We start from the raw sequence: 17,121 nt of genomic DNA, 5'->3' as shown, positions 1-17,121 counted from the left end.
TCATATGATTATTAAACAACAGTCTAATAAAGCCATACATAAGCCTATAAGTGCTGTGTCAGTCATGGGTGCAGCCTTCAGGTTTTTACAACATTTCGCAATTTAAAAAATAAAAAACAAAAAACAATTCAAGATAGTAGAGCCTATGATATGAACTAAAAAACATCGCTAGGATGCAACTTATATATTAACTTATATATTCCCAAAATAAATCACATAATCACATAATCAAATGTTATGATTCACCAGGGTATTCGGCTCGGTGACCTAAGGGTTGCATCACTGCTTTTTGCAGATGATTTGGTCCTGATGGCACCATCGGTCCAAGACCTTCAGCTCTCACTGGACCGGTTCGCAGCCGAGTGTACGGCGGCTGGGATGAGGATCAGCGTCTCCAAATCTGAGACCATGGTTCTCAGCAGGAAACCGGTGGATTGTGCAGTCCGGGTAGGGAATGAGGCATTACCCCAGGTGAAGGAGTTCAATATTTTTGGAAATCTCTATGGGAAACATTAATGGGCTCTGGATCAGTGGAACCACAAAATGACCTCCACTATACGATTTGTAGTTTAATTTGTCTATTGGATTCTATTTGACAGAGTTGACAGAGCACCGAGTCAGTAATGAGATCCATGCCCCACCCGGCTATGCAATACCCGTTGTACCCGTGTCAGGGTACCCGTTCCACCTATCTGTCTGTGTCCCTTTTATGCCCATATATGGAGATTTCTGTATATGTCTCTCTGTGTCCCTTTATTCCTATAGCTCTGTGTGCAAGCATGCCCAAATATGTGTGGAACGTGTGTCGAATTTGAAGTCGGTGGGGCAAACGGTTCTCGAGTTACATGGATTACAGACGTACACGCGTACATATGGAGTTCTGTGTCAGGCATGCCCAAATATGGAGTGTTGTGATGTCTGTAGGTATCCTAATATCAGCAGTATCCTAATATCTCATCTGATTACTGATTACTGTGAGGCTTGTTGTTCACGGTTATTCTATTTCCCTGAAGCATGCAGTATAAGTGTTTGAACAATATAACGAAGCAAAGTCCTTTTTAGGCCTTTAATGACCTGTTTGTGGGAGAAAGGTATTACGAGTTGTTGGGGAGTCTAATTTCGTAGCTTTTGATTAAGAGAAATGACACCGTAATGGCCATTTTTTTCAGACCCCGGCAGGCAGGCAGGCAGGCAGGCAGGCAGGCAGGCAGGCAGACAGGCAGGCAGGCAGGCACGCACGCACGCACGCACGCACGCACGCACGCACACACACATGCCCTCCTGTCACTCTAGACTGCCTCTAAATTACGCCTTACCCCTGCAGGTGCCTACAAATTTCTGAAATGATTATTTCTACCACACAGAAGATTGCTTTTGGTAATTATATGTATCATAATTAAATTTGATGAACTCTACTGAGACACAAATTTTGACCCAGGAGCTGGATTTCTCTTCCTACAGGCGTACACAAAAGAGGAGGAGAAGAAGAAGAAGAAGAAAAATAAACATACATATACCATTAAGACAGATGGAAAAAATTCCAGCATGTGTGTCCACGGTAAGCTGAATTATATAACGTGTGAATGGAGTTTATAGATGAAAGTGACTTTTTTGACGTGCCAAAATCTACCATTGACCCCCATTATACATTTCTCAAATTTGAAAGCACCATATTTCTAAAACTATTCCTTTTCAGCCAAACCGGTCCACCGGTCAGGGTATTTTAGTATAATTGGCTTATTTCAATCCAACATTTAATCATTAATACTACTAAACTACTTTCTTTCACGGTGACAATAACTTGTCACCTTCTCTCTCATGAAGCACATGATGAAGTACTCTTCCTTGTGGACCATGTGAGGTATATGCTTCATATACCATAGTACCTGCTGAAGATGTGCATTGTGCTCCATGCCATAGATGCATAGAGGATAGTTGGCACCATAGAGAGCAGGGCCGGATCTACCATATGGGCACTTTGGGCACGTGCCCAGGGGCCCTTGGGCACCAGGGGCCCCTTAAAAAAGTTTTTTTTTTTTTTTTTGCTCCACAGAAAATTTCCCTGCTAATCCGAATTAAATAAATGGTGTCTAAAAAGATTAGTGTTTTATTGTTGGTGAGAAGGGCAGCTGAAAAGTGCAATTGTGTGTAAAGCAGCAACAATGCGCTAGATTGGCTGTCACTCTGGGGGGGGGTAGGCGACCGGAAATAGGCCAATATAACGGCATAAAACTGCCCCAAAACGGCTCCGAAACAGCAAAAATGTTGCGCACGCGTGAAGGGGGGCCCTTCGAGCTTCAGTGCCCAGGGGCCCTCAGAGGTGTTAATCCGGCCCTGATAGAGAGCAAGCACAGGAAGTAGAGGATCGTGAGCATACTGTACTCACCTTCAGTGTTGACGGTGGATACTAGGTTTTTCAATTGGTTCTGGTACCTCTAGGTATGCTTAATAACATACTAAAAATATAGGAAATGATATGTCTCGTAAAGCCATCATTTTCAAGATGGCGTCCAAGATAGCTGCTAGGAGCTTAAAATGGCTTTATATCCAATACTGTTCAACCTAGAAAGGTAGTTTTGGTGTCTAACCATAGGTTTTAGGGTTCAAGGAATGTGGCTGAATCAGTGAAATTACCATCAGTTAATTCTTTATTGCCAAATCAAAGATGGCTCCATCCCAAGGCGACGTTCTATTGTACAAAATTATGTTAAAAACTAAAAATGGTATTGCCTTTTTGTGAGGGAATCTGTGAACGTATGATGATTCATGGGGGGGGTCATATGTGTAGAAGCTATTTCTGATGTTATATTTTCAATTGCCAGTCAGTCTTAGGCTGATGTGCTAAAGGTCAGGTCAAGGTCCCTCTCGCCCCTTATCATTCAACCAGGTCTCCAAGCAGGCAGCAGATATGGTCACTGGTTGAGATGTACAGAATTCACATGTTGACATCTTGCAGGTATGCTGGAATCAGTCAGAACAGCTAGATGATGTAATTGTGCATCCTGGCGGGATGCATAGTATACAGTTATTCCTCAGCTGCATTGTAAATCTGATGAAGGTTCAGCACTGGAAATGCATGCAGTTGCAGCTTATGGGGGGCTGACAGGCAAGTCCTCTTGAAGATGTTTCTGTCAACTGGCCCAAAGACATTTGAACAGATGCTACATGGACACTGTACATCCATCCTACTGGCTGAGTGGGTGGGTAGACAAATTAATTATTCCTTTCTACACATCTAGTTTGAATGTGCAGGGAGGGAGACATTGACATCTGTCAGCACCATGATGGATTCTGGATGCTACCATGATGCATGTGAGTGTCAGAGTGAACTGACTTGTTCCCCAAAATGTGCATAAACAGTAGGGGATTGAAGCACTGGTGTGTCCTGGTTGTAAAGGATTGGGGTGTATCCTCACCCACTGAAAGATCATCTCTATCATCCCATAAAATGTCCCCCACTCTGTTGTAAATGCTCTGAATAGTAATGTCCTTTACCAACTTAAGATCTAAACATTAAGAACATTAAGCAGAAGCTGTTGAGCATGTCTTACACCTTAATGTTGAAGATGGATACCACATTTGGTCATGATGAGGAAGACATCACCATTATTTCCTATGTCTCTGATGCAGCCATCTGTGGAAAGGGTGTGATACACATGCTCAGTGATAAAACTGATGTGCTTGTCGTACTGGTGTATTGGGGTGTATCACGTGGACCTACAGTGTAAAGTACAGATGGAGCATTGGGATGGGACTGTCCTTTGCAACCTCTACATACTGTATGCCAAAGGCAAGATCAAAGCACACAACACTGGCTGGCAGGGAACTTCCCAGGCTACCCTGATGTGCTGGGTAAGGTGTGTGCCAAAAGTACATTTTCTTTTTCTCTTAAATGTCCTTGGGGAGGCACTGGGGGGGACACTGGGGAGATACTGGGGAGGCACTGGGGGGACACTATAGCACTGGGGAGGCACTGGGGAGTGATTTTCGTCTATTTTTCAAATCCTCAAAAAATATGAAAAACGGTGTGCTATAGTATGCCGTCCGAGACCATGGGCTGGGGGGATATTTGGGGAGGCACTGGGGGGACACTGGGGTGGAGCTGGGGAGGCACTGGGAGTGTCAAAAGGCTCATGGAGAGGCACCGACACCAAATCAATCCAATCAAGCCTGATTGAATGGCAGGTTGTTCCCTGGCCACGCACAGGTGTGGGAGGCTATATAAGTGGCCTAGCTGCACTCATTTCCTCAAGCCCAGATCACCAAACCACTGCTGCCCGGCTCCCAAACCTCCACCTTTCTACCACCTTCTGCAACCCTCCAACCTGTGTGCGTCCAATAACCAACGTAAGTTTGGATCATTTAGCCACTGTTTGTTCTCCCCTGCACAGTGGGGGTTAATGAGCACACATTAAGGGACAATGTACCACAATGTATTATGGACTGCACATATGTTTGAGCTGTAGCTCGACCACTTGAACTGTTTGTTCTGACCTGAAATCCTAAGCAGTGCATTTAAGTTATGTTTATTGATTATTTAATATGATAATGTTTATCCTGCTTAAATATAGTTTCTCACATTTAATCCTAAGTAAATCTGACTTATACTTATGTAATCTTATTTGATGCTTTAAGTATTGATATTCTGATTTATGATTATTATGAAATTTTGTATTGCCAATCTTGAATATGAATTGAATGCTATTTAGTTTATTGGATGTTTAATTCCAAATATTGTATATTTCTGTTTACTTTGTACAGCACACTCATCAATGTATCAGTAAAGATACCACAAAGGTTCTCTGTCTCCGCCTCCTCTCCTTATATGGTCAGCCTGACCCGTGACCATCACCTGTTCACCACTGTCAGTCACTACACCTGAACTGTTTACCGAGAGACACTCTTTCAATGGTCACACTGCCAGATGTTGCACGTCGTTTTGGCGTCATCATGGGGACAATGCTCTGCCGTGGGAAAGCGGCTGCTTGATGAGCACGATGGAGGCATCCAGGTCCGGCTCCGTCTCTACCTCAGGACTCGGGATGGTGGACAGCCAATTGGGTTTGGGTGTACAGAACTGTGGCCAGTGTGGGGGTTCTGGAGTCATCGGGACTTCAATGCTCTGCCGAGGAAAGGCGGCTGCTTGTTGAGCACGATGGGGGCTCTCGAAGGCATCCAGGTCCGGCTCCGTCTCTACCTCAGGACTCGGGATGGCGGCACAGCCAGATCTTGGCTGACCACTTTTGGGCTCGATTCGTGCGAGATTACCTTCCGAGTCTTCAACAGAGGGGGAAATGGAGACAGGAAACACCCAACCTGACCGAAGGTCGAGTGGTCATGATCGTGGACCCCCAATTGCCTCGTGCCTCCTGGCCAACCGGCCGGGTCACGAAGACCATCCCTGGTCGTGATGGTCGCGTCCGAACTGTTGAGGTCCAGGTGAAGAACTGGACTTATCTCCGCCCTGTTGCCAGGATAGTCCCTCTTCCGGAGGTGTCCGAGGAGGAACATTGAGCCTTTGTATAAAGAGGAATTTATCTAAATTCCGGGGTGGCTGTCAAAAGGCCCATGGAGACTCACTGCCAATCAAGGGTGAGTGGCTGGCAGCTTGCTCACCGCACACAGGTGTGGGAGGCTACAAATAGGACTAGCTGCACTCAGTCATTCATGCATGCTAGATCACCACACCAGCCTCTTGTCCACCAACCTCCAGAAAACCATCTCTCTCCACCCTCAGAACTGTGTGCGTCCAAAACTCAACCACACACCCCTATTAAAAGCCTGAAAAGGAATTCCTCTGCCTCTGCCTATTCTGTGGTCAGCCTAGCCGGTGGCCTTGCCTGCTCACCATTACTGTCCATTACTAGTACGAACTATTTCCGAGTGCCACTCTTTCAGGGAGACAACTGGGACTTCAGTGCACTGTACTTACATATGTCGGTCGCAACATATGTAAGTACAGTGCAAGGAATGAGTGCATTCGTGTTACGTGCCACGTAGTGTAGTTTGGCTAGTGTTGCTCTGTATTCCTCCCCTGTCTCTCCTTCCCTCCACTCTCATTCTCTGCAGGTTTGAAGTCACCAGTCACCTCATCTGTCAATCAGCCTGTTACCTGACTCCACCCTCATCCAATCACCACCACCTGCTGTCTATAAAAGGCTCAGTTCCACCTGAGCTCACTCTCTCAGTTCAGTTCATTTGTTTGTAGTCCTGTCCCTGCATCATTATTGTCTCCTTTTGTGTCCCAGAGCAAACCTTATGTGTCTAGTTTAATGTTCTACTACTAAATTCTATACTATATGCCCTGCCTTGGGACAGGTAAGACAGAGGCCTCTATACATAGGCACCACGTAGGTAGAACCTTGTTAAGCACACTAGGTAAGGGGTGTTTGCCACCACATGTATTTTGAACTAAGTTTTGGTTAGAGTAGTTAGGTAGGCAGGCTTTTGTTTTACTAGTTAGTTAGTCTGTCTTTTGTTTCCCTAGCTGCTTATTCTGTTTTGGCAACACCTGTGTCCACTGGTAGTGGCTTAATTGTTTTGCTTTATTGTATGCTTTGTGCATATATTTTTGACCATGTAAATATGTAATGCCTAATTCAAGAATAAAGAGAACACCTTGCACTTTTCTCACTCTAAAACTGTGGTCTCCATTTATTTGCACCCTTATGCCCAACAACCTGGTAAACTATCTTTATGTTACAACCTCATCCCTAGACCCAAAAGGGTTTCGTAACAATTTGCCATGTATTTGAAGGAAGCCTGATCTAACCGTGCACTCTTAGATTTTCTCCAGGTTATCCCTGAGTTTAAGTTTACCCTATTGTTTTAGGATTTTGGTTTATTTAGCCTTATTGGGCTTTGTTTAGGGTTAATTCCCCCCATGGCTCCTCAATTAGCCAGTGGCAGGTTTTATGACTAGCTCGTGGCTTCCTGTGAGGTTTAGCGTTAGACTTTAGGTTTACGTATTTGGTCTATTCTTTAAAACTAGATAATTGTTTTTGGTATTTAAGTTTTTACTGTTTCCATTTAAAAAAGAAAAACCCCCAGGCTCTTCTAAGTAACATTTATATTTCAAGGTGTCCCTGTCATGTGTTTCTCTTTTGTTTCCTGGGCCCGCTGTCTAATGGCCCATTTGGTGTCAGTGACACCTCTTGCTTCGTGTCCCAGGTTGGCTTGGTGTGGAATGTGCTAATGTGACCCTTTTCAAAGTCTGATTTCCATTGATTGTTGGCTGTGTTTAGCATCTATATGGCTGTGGAGTTTTGGTACAAAATCAAAACAACTTGTCTAATATTTTGACTTGTTTAAACCTCCAGGAAAATCCGTGTTGAGTTCTTGATCCACTGTTTTTCATTAAAACGTCTTTGTCCTACTGTCCAGTTGGGATTGTGTTGAAGTCCAGACACTTTTAGAGCTGCAATGCCATGTGCCATGTAATGTTCAACAATCCTTGTAGTCTTTTTTGCATTGTTAATATTGTGTCTGTGTTGTGTCAGCCTTGCAGCTATTCTTTTACTCGTTTCTCCGACATATTGTAAGCCACATTTTTCACATGTGATTAAATAAATACAGTTGCTGGTGCTGCATGGCTGTTATCTGTTTAATCTCCAACATGTGTTTTGTAGTTCTATTTGTAACTATTTTTTGGGGTTTGAAGTATTCTGGTCTCTGGCGTGCTGGTGTGTACCAGATAGTCTTTAAGATTTTTGTTTTGGCACTGGGCGGACACTGGGGAGGCACTGATTTTCGTCTTTTTTTCAAATCCTCAAAAAAGATGAAAAACGGTGTGCTATAGTATGCCGTCCGAGACCATGGGCTGGGGGGGTATTTGGGGAGGCACTGGGGAGTGATTTTCGCCAAGATCTGCCATTGAGCCCCATTGTAAATTTCTCAATTTTGATATTTCTAAAACTATGAAACATTTCAAAGATTCCTTTTCAGGCAAACATGTCCACCGTAAGATGAACCTAAATAGGTTATAGGCCCATAGCCCGTTTTTCATCCTTTTTGACCATAGCCCATGGTCTCGGACGGCATACTATAGCATGCCGTTTCCGTTTTTCATTTTTGAGGATTTGAAAAAAAGACGAAAATCACCCCGAGACCATGGACTATAGCCCATGGTCTCGGAGGGATTTTCATCTTTTTTTCAAATCCTCGTTTTTCATCCTTTTTGACCATGGGCTATAGCCCATGGTCTCGGACGGCATACTATAGCATGCCGTTTCCGTTTTTCATAATTTTTGAGGATTTAAAAAAAAGACGAAAATCACACCGAGACCATGGACTATAGCCCATGGTCTCGGAGTGATTTTCATATTTTTTTCAAATCCTCGTTTTTCATCCTTTTTGACCATGGGCTATAGCCCATGGTCTCGGACGGCATACTATAGCATGCTGTTTCCGTTTTTCATCATTTTTGAGGATTTGAAAAAAAGACGAAAATCACGCCGAGACCATGGACTATAGCCCATGGTCTCGGAGTGATTTTCATCTTTTTTTCAAATCCTCGTTTTTCATCCTTTTTGACCATGGGCTATAGCCCATGGTCAAAAAGGATACTACAGCATGCCGTTTATATACTATAGAGCTCCGAAGTCTGACGTCACTTTCAGTAGAGGTCGTCAATCTCCAGGTTCATGTATTTGTTTATTTGCATTGAGATCCCCAAACGGCGATTTTAGGTCGCTTCATATAGGAACTGTGTTTGAAAAATAAACCGACCACCTCGGCGTTTCTGTCAGGGGAGTGGCTGTGCGTCGTTAATGATGTCCATTCATATTTGATACAGCCAGTTTCTAGAGAAAATGGAATTAATGTGACCACAAAAGCCTTGAAACTACATATGAATGCAATGTCGCTGAGCATATACGTCACGCCCAGCTGTCAACATATTGCGTTCCTGAGATTCCTCGTTGACGTAAGCTCAGCTGGTGGTGACTCGACTCGTACTAACCACGATACATTATATATCAATAAAATAAAAATAAAAATAAACGTAATTAACGTTCAGTTTCTGTTGTGCGACGGGCTGCGGGCAGAAGCAGCCTACCCGGAAATGTAGTCTCTGGGTTGTTTGGCTCGTTTCTAACGCTTATTTTGTTACTCTTTGGGTATATTTGTACATTTCCACCTTCAGTCGATGCTTCATATCCATATGAGTGAAAAGGCCCGGGTGATCGGTTTATTTTTCAAACACAGTTCTTATATGAGGCGATCTAAAATCCCCCTATGGAGAGTACAATGCTTATAAAAAGATAAATGAACCATGGCGCTCACTGCCCTCTACTGGTAGTAGAGGGCAGTGACGTCAGGACTTCGGTGCTCTATAGCCCATGGTCTCGGAGTGATTTTCATGTTTTTTTCAAATCCTCGTTTTTCATCCTTTTTGACCATGGTTTATAGCCCATGGTCTCGGACGGCATACTATAGCATGCCGTTTCCGTTTTTCATCATTTTTGAGGATTTAAAAAAAAGACGAAAATCACGCCGAGACCATGGACTATAGCCCATGGTCTCGGAGTGATTTTCATCTTTTTTTCAAATCCTCGTTTTTCATCCTTTTTGACCATGGGTTATAGCCCATGGTCTCGGACGGCATACTATAGCATGCCGTTTCCATTTTTCATCCTTTTTGAGGATTTGAAAAAAAGACGAAAATCACGCCGAGACCATGGACTATAGCCCATGGTCTCGGAGTGATTTTCATCTTTTTTTCAAATCCTCGTTTTTCATCCTTTTTGACCATGGGCTATAGCCCATGGTCTCGGACGGCATACTATAGCATGCCGTTTCCGTTTTTCATCATTTTTGAGGATTTGAAAAAAAGACGAAAATCACCCCGAGACCATGGACTATAGCCCATGGTCTCGGAGGGATTTTCATCTTTTTTACAAATCCTCGTTTTTCATCCTTTTTGACCATGGGTTATAGCCCATGGTCTCGGACGGCATACTATAGCATGCCGTTTCCGTTTTTCATCATTTTTGAGGATTTGAAAAAAAGACGAAAATCATGCCGAGACCATGGACTATAGCCCATGGTCTCGGAGTGATTTTCATCTTTTTTTCAAATCCTCGTTTTTCATCCTTTTTGACCATGGGCTATAGCCCATGGTCTCGGACGGCATACTATAGCATGCCGTTTCCGTTTTTCATCATTTTTGAGGATTTGAAAAAAAGACGAAAATCACACCGAGACCATGGACTATGCCCATGGTCTCGGAGTGATTTTCATCTTTTTTTCAAATCCTCGTTTTTCATCCTTTTTGACCATGGGCCGGACGGCATACTCTAGCATGCCGTTTCCGTTTTTCATCATTTTTGAGGATTTTAAAAAAAGACGAAAATCACCCCGAGACCATGGACTATAGCCCATGGTCTCGGAGTGATTTTCATCTTTTTTTCAAATCCTCGTTTTTCATCCTTTTTGACCATGGTTTATAGCCCATGGTCTCGGACGGCATACTATAGCATGCCGTTTCCATTTTTCATCCTTTTTGAGGATTTGAAAAAAAGACGAAAATCACGCCGAGACCATGGACTATAGCCCATGGTCTCGGAGTGATTTTCATCTTTTTTTCAAATCCTCGTTTTTCATCCTTTTTGACCATGGGTTATAGCCCATGGTCTCGGACGGCATACTATAGCATGCCGTTTCCGTTTTTCATCATTTTTGAGGATTTGAAAAAAAGACGAAAATCACCCCGAGACCATGGACTATAGCTTTTCTATTTCTAAAACTATGAAACATTTCAAAGATTCCTTTTCAGGCAAACATGTCCACCGTAAGATGAACCTAAATAGGTTAAATGGTAAATGGTGCATTTATATAGTGCCTTTATCCAAGGCGCTTTACATAGATTGTGCATTACATTCACCCATTCACACACACATTCATACACCGATTGCGGCGGAAGCCATGCAAGGTACCAACCAGCACATCAGGAGCAATTTGGGATTCAGTGTCTTGCCCAAGGACACTTTGTCATGTAGGCAGGAGGAGCCGGGATTCGAACCGCCGACCCATGGATCATTGGACGACCTGCTCTACCTCTTGAGCCAATGTCGCCACAGTAGGTTATAGGCCCACAGTAGGTTATAGGCCCATAGCCCATGGCCTTGGATGGCATACTATAGCATGCCTTTTTTCATCATTTTTGAGGATTAAAAAAAAGACGAAAATCACCCCGAGACCATGGACTAAAGCCCATGGTCTCGGAGTGATTTTCATCTTTTTTTCAAATCCTCGTTTTTCATCCTTTTTGACCATGGGCTATAGCCCATGGTCTCGGACGGCATACTATAGCATGCCGTTTCCGTTTTTCATCATTTTTGAGTATTTGAAAAAAAGACGAAAATCACCCCGAGACCATGGACTATAGCCCATGGTCTCGGAGTGATTTTCATCTTTTTTTCAAATCCTCGTTTTTCATCCTTTTTGACCATGGGCTATAGCCCATGGTCTCGGACGGCATACTATAGCATGCCGTTTCCGTTTTTCATCATTTTTGAGGATTTGAAAAAAAGACGAAAATCACCCCGAGACCATGGACTATAGCTTTTCTATTTCTAAAACTATGAAACATTTCAAAGATTCCTTTTCAGGCAAACATGTCCACCGTAAGATGAACCTAAATAGGTTAAATGGTAAATGGTGCATTTATATAGTGCCTTTATCCAAGGCGCTTTACATAGATTGTGCATTACATTCACCCATTCACACACACATTCATACACCGATTGCGGCGGAAGCCATGCAAGGTACCAACCAGCACATCAGGAGCAATTTGGGGTTCAGTGTCTTGCCCAAGGACACTTTGTCATGTAGGCAGGAGGAGCCGGGATTCGAACCGCCGACCCATGGATCATTGGACGACCTGCTCTACCTCTTGAGCCAATGTCGCCACAGTAGGTTATAGGCCCACAGTAGGTTATAGGCCCATAGCCCATGGCCTTGGATGGCATACTATAGCATGACTTTTTTCATCATTTTTGAGGATTAAAAAGAAGACGAAAATCACCCCGAGACCATGGACTATAGCCCATGGTCTCGGAGTGATTTTCATCTTTTTTTCAAATCCTCGTTTTTCATCCTTTTTGACCATGGGCTATAGCCCATGGTCTCGGACGGCATACTATAGCATGCCGTTTCCGTTTTTCATCATTTTTGAGGATTTGAAAAAAATACGAAAATCACCCGAGACCATGGACTATAGCCCATGGTCTCGGAGTGATTTTCATGTTTTTTTCAAATCCTTGTTTTTCATCCTTTTTGACCATGGGCTATACCCCATGGTCTCGGACGGCATACTATAGCATGCCGTTTCCGTTTTTCATCATTTTTGAGGATTTAAAAAAAAGACGAAAATCACGCCGAGACCATGGACTATAGCCCATGGTCTCGGAGTGATTTTCATCTTTTTTTCAAATCCTCGTTTTTCATCCTTTTTGACCATGGGTTATAGCCCATGGTCTCGGACGGCATACTATAGCATGCCGTTTCCATTTTTCATCCTTTTTGAGGATTTGAAAAAAAGACGAAAATCACGCCGAGACCATGGACTATAGCCCATGGTCTCGGAGTGATTTTCATCTTTTTTTCAAATCCTCGTTTTTCATCCTTTTTGACCATGGGCTATAGCCCATGGTCTCGGACGGCATACTATAGCATGCCGTTTCCGTTTTTCATCATTTTTGAGGATTTGAAAAAAAGACGAAAATCACCCCGAGACCATGGACTATAGCCCATGGTCTCGGAGGGATTTTCATCTTTTTTACAAATCCTCGTTTTTCATCCTTTTTGACCATGGGTTATAGCCCATGGTCTCGGACGGCATACTATAGCATGCCGTTTCCGTTTTTCATCATTTTTGAGGATTTGAAAAAAAGACGAAAATCATGCCGAGACCATGGACTATAGCCCATGGTCTCGGAGTGATTTTCATCTTTTTTTCAAATCCTCGTTTTTCATCCTTTTTGACCATGGGCTATAGCCCATGGTCTCGGACGGCATACTATAGCATGCCGTTTCCGTTTTTCATCATTTTTGAGGATTTGAAAAAAAGACGAAAATCACACCGAGACCATGGACTATGCCCATGGTCTCGGAGTGATTTTCATATTTTTTTCAAATCCTCGTTTTTCATCCTTTTTGACCATGGGCTATAGCCCATGGTCTCGGACGGCATACTATAGCATGCCGTTTCCGTTTTTCATCATTTTTGAGTATTTGAAAAAAAGACGAAAATCACCCCGAGACCATGGACTATAGCCCATGGTCTCGGAGTGATTTTCATCTTTTTTTCAAATCCTCGTTTTTCATCCTTTTTGACCATGGGCTATAGCCCATGGTCTCGGACGGCATACTATAGCATGCCGTTTCCGTTTTTCATCATTTTTGAGGATTTGAAAAAAAGACGAAAATCACCCCGAGACCATGGACTATAGCTTTTCTATTTCTAAAACTATGAAACATTTCAAAGATTCCTTTTCAGGCAAACATGTCCACCGTAAGATGAACCTAAATAGGTTAAATGGTAAATGGTGCATTTATATAGTGCCTTTATCCAAGGCGCTTTACATAGATTGTGCATTACATTCACCCATTCACACACACATTCATACACCGATTGCGGCGGAAGCCATGCAAGGTACCAACCAGCACATCAGGAGCAATTTGGGGTTCAGTGTCTTGCCCAAGGACACTTTGTCATGTAGGCAGGAGGAGCCGGGATTCGAACCGCCGACCCATGGATCATTGGACGACCTGCTCTACCTCTTGAGCCAATGTCGCCACAGTAGGTTATAGGCCCACAGTAGGTTATAGGCCCATAGCCCATGGCCTTGGATGGCATACTATAGCATGACTTTTTTCATCATTTTTGAGGATTAAAAAGAAGACGAAAATCACCCCGAGACCATGGACTATAGCCCATGGTCTCGGAGTGATTTTCATCTTTTTTTCAAATCCTCGTTTTTCATCCTTTTTGACCATGGGCTATAGCCCATGGTCTCGGACGGCATACTATAGCATGCCGTTTCCGTTTTTCATCATTTTTGAGGATTTGAAAAAAATACGAAAATCACCCGAGACCATGGACTATAGCCCATGGTCTCGGAGTGATTTTCATGTTTTTTTCAAATCCTTGTTTTTCATCCTTTTTGACCATGGGCTATACCCCATGGTCTCGGACGGCATACTATAGCATGCCGTTTCCGTTTTTCATCATTTTTGAGGATTTAAAAAAAAGACGAAAATCACGCCGAGACCATGGACTATAGCCCATGGTCTCGGAGTGATTTTCATCTTTTTTTCGAATCCTCGTTTTTCATCCTTTTTGACCATGGGTTATAGCCCATGGTCTCGGACGGCATACTATAGCATGCCGTTTCCATTTTTCATCCTTTTTGAGGATTTGAAAAAAAGACGAAAATCACGCCGAGACCATGGACTATAGCCCATGGTCTCGGAGTGATTTTCATCTTTTTTTCAAATCCTCGTTTTTCATCCTTTTTGACCATGGGCTATAGCCCATGGTCTCGGACGGCATACTATAGCATGCCGTTTCCGTTTTTCATCATTTTTGAGGATTTGAAAAAAAGACGAAAATCACCCCGAGACCATGGACTATAGCCCATGGTCTCGGAGGGATTTTCATCTTTTTTACAAATCCTCGTTTTTCATCCTTTTTGACCATGGGTTATAGCCCATGGTCTCGGACGGCATACTATAGCATGCCGTTTCCGTTTTTCATCATTTTTGAGGATTTGAAAAAAAGACGAAAATCATGCCGAGACCATGGACTATAGCCCATGGTCTCGGAGTGATTTTCATCTTTTTTTCAAATCCTCGTTTTTCATCCTTTTTGACCATGGGCTATAGCCCATGGTCTCGGACGGCATACTATAGCATGCCGTTTCCGTTTTTCATCATTTTTGAGGATTTGAAAAAAAGACGAAAATCACACCGAGACCATGGACTATGCCCATGGTCTCGGAGTGATTTTCATATTTTTTTCAAATCCTCGTTTTTCATCCTTTTTGACGGCATACTATAGCATGCCGTTTCCGTTTTTCATCAATTTTGAGGATTTGAAAAAAAGACGAAAATCACCCCGAGACCATGGACTATAGCCCATGGTCTCGGAGTGATTTTCATCTTTTTTTCAAATCCTCGTTTTTCATCCTTTTTGACCATGGGCCGGACGGCATACTCTAGCATGCCGTTTCCGTTTTTCATCATTTTTGAGGATTTTAAAAAAAGACGAAAATCACCCCGAGACCATGGACTCGGAGTGATTTTCATCTTTTTTTCAAATCCTCGTTTTTCATCCTTTTTGACCATGGTTTATAGCCCATGGTCTCGGACGGCATACTATAGCATGCCGTTTCCATTTTTCATCCTTTTTGAGGATTTGAAAAAAAGACGAAAATCACGCCGAGACCATGGACTATAGCCCATGGTCTCGGAGTGATTTTCATATTTTTTTCAAATCCTTGTTTTTCATCCTTTTTGACCATGGGCTATAGCCCATGGTCTCGGACGGCATACTATAGCATGCCGTTTCCGTTTTTCATCATTTTTGAGGATTTGAAAAAAAGACGAAAATCACCCCGAGACCATGGACTATAGCCCATGGTCTCGGAGGGATTTTCATCTTTTTTTCAAATCCTCGTTTTTCATCCTTTTTGACCATGGGTTATAGCCCATGGTCTCGGACGGCATACTATAGCATGCCGTTTCCGTTTTTCATCATTTTTGAGGATTTGAAAAAAAGACGAAAATCACCCCGAGACCATGGACTATAGCTTTTCTATTTCTAAAACTATGAAACATTTCAAAGATTCCTTTTCAGGCAAACATGTCCACCGTAAGATGAACCTAAATAGGTTAAATGGTAAATGGTGCATTTATATAGTGCCTTTATCCAAGGCGCTTTACATAGATTGTGCATTACATTCACCCATTCACACACACATTCATACACCGATTGCGGCGGAAGCCATGCAAGGTACCAACCAGCACATCAGGAGCAATTTGGGATTCAGTGTCTTGCCCAAGGACACTTTGTCATGTAGGCAGGAGGAGCCGGGATTCGAACCGCCGACCCATGGATTATTGGACGACCTGCTCTACCTCTTGAGCCAATGTCGCCACAGTAGGTTATAGGCCCACAGTAGGTTATAGGCCCATAGCCCATGGCCTTGGATGGCATACTATAGCATGCCTTTTTTCATCATTTTTGAGGATTAAAAAAAAGACGAAAATCACCCCGAGACCATGGACTAAAGCCCATGGTCTCGGAGTGATTTTCATCTTTTTTTCAAATCCTCGTTTTTCATCCTTTTTGACCATGGGCTATAGCCCATGGTCTCGGACGGCATACTATAGCATGCCGTTTCCGTTTTTCATCATTTTTGAGTATTTGAAAAAAAGACGAAAATCACCCCGAGACCATGGACTATAGCCCATGGTCTCGGAGTGATTTTCATCTTTTTTTCAAATCCTCGTTTTTCATCCTTTTTGACCATGGGCTATAGCCCATGGTCTCGGACGGCATACTATAGCATGCCGTTTCCGTTTTTCATCATTTTTGAGGATTTGAAAAAAAGACGAAAATCACCCCGAGACCATGGACTATAGCTTTTCTATTTCTAAAACTATGAAACATTTCAAAGATTCCTTTTCAGGCAAACATGTCCACCGTAAGATGAACCTAAATAGGTTAAATGGTAAATGGTGCATTTATATAGTGCCTTTATCCAAGGCGCTTTACATAGATTGTGCATTACATTCACCCATTCACACACACATTCATACACCGATTGCGGCGGAAGCCATGCAAGGTACCAACCAGCACATCAGGAGCAATTTGGGGTTCAGTGTCTTGCCCAAGGACACTTTGTCATGTAGGCAGGAGGAGCCGGGATTCGAACCGCCGACCCATGGATCATTGGACGACCTGCTCTACCTCTTGAGCCAATGTCGCCACAGTAGGTTATAGGCCCACAGTAGGTTATAGGCCCATAGCCCATGGCCTTGGATGGCATACTATAGCATGACTTTTTTCATCATTTTTGAGGATTAAAAAGAAGACGAAAATCACCCCGAGACCAT

The sequence above is a fragment of the Electrona antarctica genome (genome assembly GCF_951216825.1).
Source record: "Electrona antarctica genome assembly, chromosome: 19".
NCBI lineage: Eukaryota > Metazoa > Chordata > Actinopteri > Myctophiformes > Myctophidae > Electrona > Electrona antarctica.
Note: the sequence above shows the minus strand (reverse complement) of the source record.